Raw genomic sequence first — 8,064 nt, 5'->3', positions numbered from 1 at the left:
AAAGCAATTAGTTCACAGCAAATAGGTAAACAAGTACCCTCCAGTGACTACCTGACAAAACTGAAACTACTCTAAGATACTGCATTAGAACAGTACATTTGCAGCCAGAAATGAAAATGGATGGGGTTGGATCAGACATATTAAAAAAAGAAAGCTTTGAGGATCAGTTGATGAGTATGGATGCTCCTCCCACACTAAGCAATGCATGCCTACTGCTTTTAAATAAGTGTCTGTGTACACAGAGTGAGCCACCAGATGACACAACTGGTGGCTTCACACGTCACAAGAACTTACTGATATAAGCATCAGATAAGGATTCAAATAGTCATATCTTTGTGTTCTTTATATGTGTCTTGCTTCAGAGAGAAATCACCTGCAAACTTCTTGAATGGTAAGCATAATATAGTTTTCCTGTAGCTCAGATTCTGTCGCTCAAATTTTTGTTGGGCCTGCTTTTCTTTTGCTTTCAGGGAGCTTTCTGTGTTAAAAATAAAAGGTAGAATATTTAGAATTCATACTTAAATGTAAATATGGCATAATTTCAGCTAATTGAAGAACTGTATGATACATGTCTTAGTGAATTTTAATCTACTTTTTCCAAGTAGGAAAATGCAGGTAATATACAAATAATAATGTCATCCTTTCATGTTCAGTATGACTTTACATTTCTTTGTATTGGCAAAATTTTTTCACAATCTAGTTTTCCTTTTGGCCACCAGACATTGTTTACTTTCCCCAGTAGATCCATATGAAAATTTCACCTACCTTACTGGTAGATATTAACGCTATTTCTAAGTAATGTTTGTAAAAAATAAATATTATATTTGTTTAGACTAAAATAGAATATTATTACTGAGGGTCTGGTCATAGTTTCATCTCTATTAAATATGACAGAAAATATATTTCAAACAAATACCCATATCTATTCCATCTAATAAGCATACAGAACTTAATATGAGTCAGTGAAACACAATGTCTGAATGACTGATATGACTACCATCCTTCAGTGAGGACAGGAATGTCCAGGACTTGGGGAAATCGGGACAAGAGTCAGCAAGTCTTAAAGACTAGATAAAATATGCAATACTGTACTTAAAGTAATTTAATTAAGATATTTTGTCTTTTTCTTCTTTCCTGAACTATAATGTTTAAACTAATTAATTTAAAAAGAAATTATATACTTCCATATTTTACAAATTCAGGTATGTAAGCATCATTTTCACTCCATTATATATGTAACCATTTTCAAGATAATGGTTTCTTTCATTTCAAAACAAAAAATATATATAGTTTAGTTGCACTATTTAACATATTTTTTAATAATTCTAGTTTTTAACAAGTCTTTTTTTTCCTAACCTGATAGAAGTTTAGAAAAGTTCTGTTGCATTATTTCAGTGCAATGGCATGAGGCAATTCTTTGAGAATAAATAAAAGTGATATGGACATCTTTTAAAATAAATGACTGATATTTGAAAGAAGTGAAAACCTGAGGTGTAATATGACATAGATAACAGAAACTTTATTATACTTTGAAAAATTAATATTTTTTTGCAGTTATACCAGTCTGTGATGATCCATAGAAAGCATCTATTGAAGATTTCCATTGTTGGCTGCTTCTGTAGTATAGATTCAATTCTTTATTTCCAGTTACTTATACAAGAGGTTCAGGTTAACCACTGGAAAGGCAGGATCCATGTCTCTCATATATTAGAAATCATGGAAGTTCTTTCAGAAAATGTTTGTATGTAAGAGAGGGTTAAGTGAATCCTTAGTTCAAAAATTGAAATACAGTCAGCAGAAGCCAAGGGGAAGACAGACTTTGGTGTATAATATGTACAGAAATAAAATAATGTCAGGGAAAGAGAAGAAAGGATTAAGCAGCCTTGAAATATCAATAGAAGAGCCAAGGGAGAAGAACAGGCAAGAGAGGAGATAGTAGGAGACAGAGATATGGTCATAAAAATGTTTGAAATGCCAACATGAAGACAACTGGAAACAATGTGCACTATTGTTTTACTAATGCTTCTTGTCCATGCTTGAGGTTGCCACCCTTCATTTTCTATGCTTGCAAACTGGTGACAAGGGAAACATCCATGAGATTTTCCATCATCAGTGGTTCCCCAGAAGGACTATGAGCATGAAAAAGTTCGAGAACTCTGATTTAGCAGTGAGATACATACCACACTCTTTCAGGAAAATAGTATCAGTATGTCCCCCATGACAATGCTGACATGCATTTTTCCACAATTTTACCTGGTTTTATGATTCTAAAGTCTAGTTCATTTCTCTGTTTATTTGGGTTCCCTGTCCTTCTCCCCCTACAAGTTGAGACTTTTCTATTTCATTCTGATTTCAAGCTCTTTCTGGTGCAAATCATATGTGATATATTAGTTATTTTCTACAAACAGGAGTAAGTATGGGTAGATTCACACTCAGTAATTTGTAACATATTTCCATCACTATTCTAATCCCTTAATGATGACATTTCTTTTGGAAAGCATCTTACTTTATATCTAAAGAAGTATATGAGATATCCTACACAATAGGAAAACTCCAAGACAGTTAGCTTAAAATTTACATGTATTTTCAATAGAAAATAATGAATGCATGGAAACATTCAACAGAATGATAAATAAAGCAGTTTATAGTTGTAATAAGGAATTATTTCTACTCATTTTGCCTTTCTGTTACTGTTTATGGTAAGATCAATTATATTCATAATAAGTGTTATGAATTGCTAGGACACATTCTGACAGGCTTTCCTTCAGAAAGTCATTTTTAAGATCTTCCATCTTTACAGATGTTTATCAATTACAGGTCAATGTCAATAACCACCAGTGAGACTAGACTATATCTCTGAAAGAGCAAAAGTCATTGAAGGCTCTTTTTGGCTTTTCAAAGAAGAGAGAGTAGGAGCTGTGTGATTAACACATCTTTATAGAGGACCAATTTTGCTGGATAGGATGTCCAGAAGAGAAAAAGGTTTCTAAGTATGGAGACTAATGAAGGAAAAGCATCATTGTGATGAGAGTGCTGTTCCCTGACAAGCACAGCAGCATATATACTGTGTAGGAGAAATCTGTGGATGCATGTTAAGACAGCAATGGCAATATAAAATACACAGCTGATGAGGAAAGACCAAGTAACACAAAGAAATAATGTGTTCTGAATGTATTATTGGTCACTAAGAAAGTGCCTAAATTAGATTGTGGGTATGATTTAGGCTTCTGAATTCAAGGAGTGTATTGCCTAAAAAACCCCCCTTGCCTAAAACTTACATGTATAAATACCCTGAGGCACCTGTATCTTCAACCTGATCTGTCCTTGCTCATTGCAGGGGGGTTGGACTGGATGACTTTTAAAGGTCCCTTCCAACCCAAACTATTCTATGATTCCATGTATTTTATTACTAAAGATTGTCCAGTCTTTTAGAGTAGATATAACTAGAGGTGTATCTTCACAATATCCAGAAGTGAAATAGACTTGTCCATAATAAGCAGCATAATGCATATATACCATGCCTCAGTCTGATTAGACTTTACGGAGCAGAAAGCTTCTGAAGCCTGATAATTCAGTTTTTCCTAAATTCCATAGTTAGGGGAAGCCCAGGATCATGGTCACTGCTTCACAGATGGTTGCTAGGTCAGATCAGTGGTAGTTGAATGTAAAACCACAGAACCAGTCCTGGAGGTAGGAACAAGTAATTTTTCCAGTGTGATAGGGAACCAGACTGCAGCACTTTGACCCTGACAGTCTCTGGCTGTGCATTACTACAGCTTCAACGGCAGGAGGAGAGAGCATTAGTACCAGAAAGCAAGCTGTCATTTGGTGGCCATGATTGCTTTTATTATAAGACAGAGTATGTTTTATCTCATTAGTTTGAGGGAGGTGTATGATGCCTGGTGTGTAAGAGGTCCTCCAATTGTGTAAAAGATAGTTTACAAGAGGTGGCTTAGCTCTCAGCTTTACAGGAGGATTACTGTCTGAAATGGGTACCTAAATCACCCCTCACCTGTACACACTCCACTCTGAAGCATCCAATTCTGACAGGGACAGGGATTGCATTCACTTTTGCTAGCATACACCTAAACCTTTTCTAGACCCAGTTTATATATTTGAAAGTTTTTGTCTAGGAGTTAACTTGAAGCCAATAATTGCTGCAATTAATTGCTAGGCTGTAGCAGACACTTTGGGAAGTATCCTTACCAAGAATGTTCTCATGGAGTGTCACCTCCCTTACTTATTACAGTTGATATTAACCATAAGATCAAAAACACTTCCACAGCATAGATGGTATTTTATGGGCCTCTATTTAAATTTCTTCTTGTCCAAAGCATTAAGAGTAGGACTCAAAATTTGTAAGATATTATTCAGATCTGATTATCATTAGGAAAAAAAAAAAAAAAAGAATCTGTAGCACAGCAGAATGAATTCTTGTTTTCTGAATCCTGTTTTTTTTGAATGAAGCATGTAATAAACCTGTCAATAATTTAAATCCTTCTGCTGAGCATAGTGGCATGTTCCTTATTACAGCAAAATCTCAAGAAGAAAAGCAGTGAAAAATCCATTAAACACAAGTGTAAAACACAATTGAAATTCAGCTTGCTGCTTTAAAAAGACAGTAGAATTTTTCTCCATAGTAAGTACAAGCATGTTTCTGAAAGCTTGTAGGAGACAATGCATTGTTGCCTGTTTAGGCAGTAGCTCAGATTAATTTGTGAATAATTATAATCAATATCTGAAGCTAGCATCATGAATTAATTTGGCTTACTGCATTAAGCTGACAACCAAAATCCAAAAAATCATTTTACACATCATAATTTGTATAACACTGCTGTCAAATAAATAATTTCCAAAGCACAAAACCATACAGTACATCCTTTTCATTACTAATATTTGCTTGAATTTACAGTTCCTAGGCCTGCAAAATTAACAGAATTGCAGTTTATTACTAAGGCTACAGGACTGGAACAGCACATATTTACTGTATATGCAATTTAATTATTAAACAATCATTTTTTTAATGAAATGCTTCGCTGTGATTACCTTCAGTGAATTTTGCTTGTACTAACGGATCCAGTATTCTACCATTAGCAAGATCATGTTTGAAATAAAATGGTATAAATGTATTTTAATCCACTCTTGGGAAAAACAGCTGTAAGAAATGTTACTCTTTGACTACTTATGTGAATTAGTTCCTTATGTCAAATCATTATGCAGAAATAAAAGCTGTGGTCAGCCCACTTAAAATTCCATTTGATTCCTCCTGGGAATGGAAAACCTTTGTATTATTTTGCATGCTATGAACATTCTTCTGAACATTTACTAGAAGACTGAAAACTAACAGTAAATTTAAAAGAAGGGGGCAGAATTATCAGATTCAAGAAAATAAGTAAAACTACGGTTGTTTGAGTTATTCTGTTGTTTCACAGCTGACTGCCATTTAGGGGATTTTAAGAAAAAATGGATGATAGATTTACTAATGCTTACTGATGTTTCAGTGATACCTCTACTTCCAGGTAATGATTCTTGCAGAAAATAGCATTTATTTTCTTTATATGGTATCTAGACTGTTATTTGTTGAGCTTAATTTCTCATAAAGAGGACTATAGGCAACAGAAAGGTCAAGGCCAGACAGGGAATTCAAAGAGGCCTCACCATGGGAAGGTGAACAATCTCACCAAGTGAGGTTATTCCTAATAGAAGTACCAGGAAAAGGGTTTAGAAATACAGAGAGCTCCTCTGGTGACTTAATCCCAAATCACATAATTAGAATTTCTGCAGGCACTAATGGCTAGCTCTGTTGAGTATATAGCTTTCTCGCTATAGCATAAATAACCCTGTTTCTTTTGGTCACAATTAATGATAAGCTAACAAAAAAAAAAAAAAAACCAACAAAAAAAACCACCATAACAATGCACTACTATTGAATGTATGAAATACCTGTGGCAGAATGTGGGCTGACGAAAATTTTTTTGTGCCATGTTTTAATGTTGCCCAGTAATTAATAGGATAAAAGCTCTACACCACAAGCACTTAAAAACCACCCAGTTAGTGTTTGGACTATTTAGTCTTATGATTTTAAGACTACTTAGTTAAGGTTGTGTAACTTAAGCAACTTACTATAAACAATTCTGGAGTTACAGGCTCTGGGATCAAAACAACACAGTGTTCACAGAGAGAAGTCTGACATTACACACACCAGTGAAACTCTCTGAAGGAATCGGCAAGCATAAAGGTACAAATGATGCCAAGTGATAAGTGGATTTGGGAAAGTTCTTCAACAAGGTCCCTCTTCATTGTTTCTTAACAAAACTAAACTGTCATAGGACAGGCAGACAGGATTTCCTGAATCTGGTTAATGGTTTAAAAATATGGACTAGGAATACATCTTCAAAAAGCAAGGAAGTTCCTTAGGAGCCCTTAAATTCAGTGTTGGGATCAATGGTGCAAAGATATTATGGCGATCTGGAAGGCACGAATTAATTTCTCAGAATGAGCAAAAAATGCAGAAGATTGTGGGAGATCCCACAAGATTCAGTGATACAGTAACGGAATGTCAAGCAAAATTCAATGTTTATAAATGCTACTTGGTTACACAGAAGAAACATAACCCTAACTACCCCGATATGAGTGAGTATAGTATGAGTGCTATTTATTTTTACTATCGTCATTCAGAAAAAGGACTGTGGTGGAGCAGCAAAAATTCTCAGGAAACGTAGTTTAGTGGCACTCAAAAAAAGCAAATACCTTTGTGAGCATTTAGGACAGGAATGAAGAAAAAAAAAAAATCCACAAATAATTCGTACTATTGCTCGAATATACCTTGAGTTCAGCATGTAGGTCTTGCCATTCCATTTCAAAAGGAACATGGAAAAGATGAAGAGTAGTAGGATGAGAGTGTTCAGAGCTATAAAATAGCATCCCTAAGAAGGAAAATCATATGAACTAAACCCCATCAGTAAGCAAAAAGATGGAAGAGCTTTGTGAAATCATGAGAACTAACAGGAAAAAAAAAAAAAAAAAAAAAAAAAAAAAAAAGAACAACTCTCAATTTCTCAAAAGAAAAACACTAGGGAGCACTAAGTGAAGTTGGTGGTAAAAGATAGCATTTTTCACAAACACATGATGGAATTATGGCACTTAGTGCCACAGGATGTTGTGGCACAGACAGTATAAAAAGTGCTCAGAAAGGGCATGAGTGAAGCAATGGAGACTTGCCAGTTGATGGCAATTAAACAGGCTGGACCGGGTGTGACACCTCGTCCTTAAACTGCTGATTGTCATAAACCATGAACACAGAGGCGAGGTCATCCTGTACGCCTCCTACTGCTTTTCCTAAGCGTCTGCGCCGGCCACTACCCGACCTTTGGCAGGACTGTTCTTATCACATTGAGTAAACTGTCAGTTCGAGCTACAAATGTTTCTGTTAAAGACTCAGCAAGAATGACTCAAACTCGCTTTAGTTTCTTTGAAACACTTTGTACTGCTTCTTTCTAGATAGTCTTTCCTACGCTCCTCCAGATTTGCCTGTAAAACAAATTCTACAAGAGAATTTTATGACTGCAAAGTAAACGCTGATAAGTTAATCGTAGAAAACCCAACTTTTTTTAAAGTTGTGAGGCAGGTGTAAGCCAAACCCCTGCCGCTCGGCCCCCCGCCCGGGCAGGACAACTTTTCTCCTCACAGTTTGCACCACAGGTGCCACAAGGAGTCTGACTTCGCTGCTGTTGTTTTGCATTGCATCGATTTATTTTAATTTCTGCACACCGCGCTCTCCGCGCTGCAGTTCTTGCACTACAGATGTGCGCATCTCCGGGGACCTCTGTCACTGTCAGGTACGCACTCGGGGAACGAAGAAACAACCCGTGCCAAGACCCAGCGGGGATCGCTCAGCCCTCTCCCGCCGTTAAGGCTGTCAGCGGCGCCTCTGGCCGCCGCGGCTGCCCAGCCGGCTGGGGGACAGCCGCCGACCCGCCAAGCGCCCGCCCAGCACTAGTTTAGGCCACCGGTGGGCTCGGAGGGGACCGGGGTTTCCCGCCTCCGGGGACCGCCCGGGACCTG

General features: G+C 36.8%; 1 protein-coding gene across 1 annotated transcript in view; it reads left to right on the top strand.

Moving 5' to 3' along the window:
- The first annotated feature begins 288 nt into the window (after window positions 1-288).
- TRPA1 (transient receptor potential cation channel subfamily A member 1) overlaps window positions 289-8,064 on the top strand; it is a 44,449-nt gene continuing 36,673 nt past the window's right edge. Inside the window, exon 1 of the mRNA XM_026843657.1 lies at window positions 289-391. The gene's annotated coding sequence lies outside the window, so the exon portion shown is untranslated. The remainder of the gene's footprint in view (window positions 392-8,064) is intronic.

Source organism: Athene cunicularia (assembly GCF_003259725.1).
Source record: "Athene cunicularia isolate RWA chromosome 2 unlocalized genomic scaffold, athCun1 chr2_part1, whole genome shotgun sequence".
NCBI lineage: Eukaryota > Metazoa > Chordata > Aves > Strigiformes > Strigidae > Athene > Athene cunicularia.
This window is presented reverse-complemented; position numbering and strand designations above follow the sequence as displayed.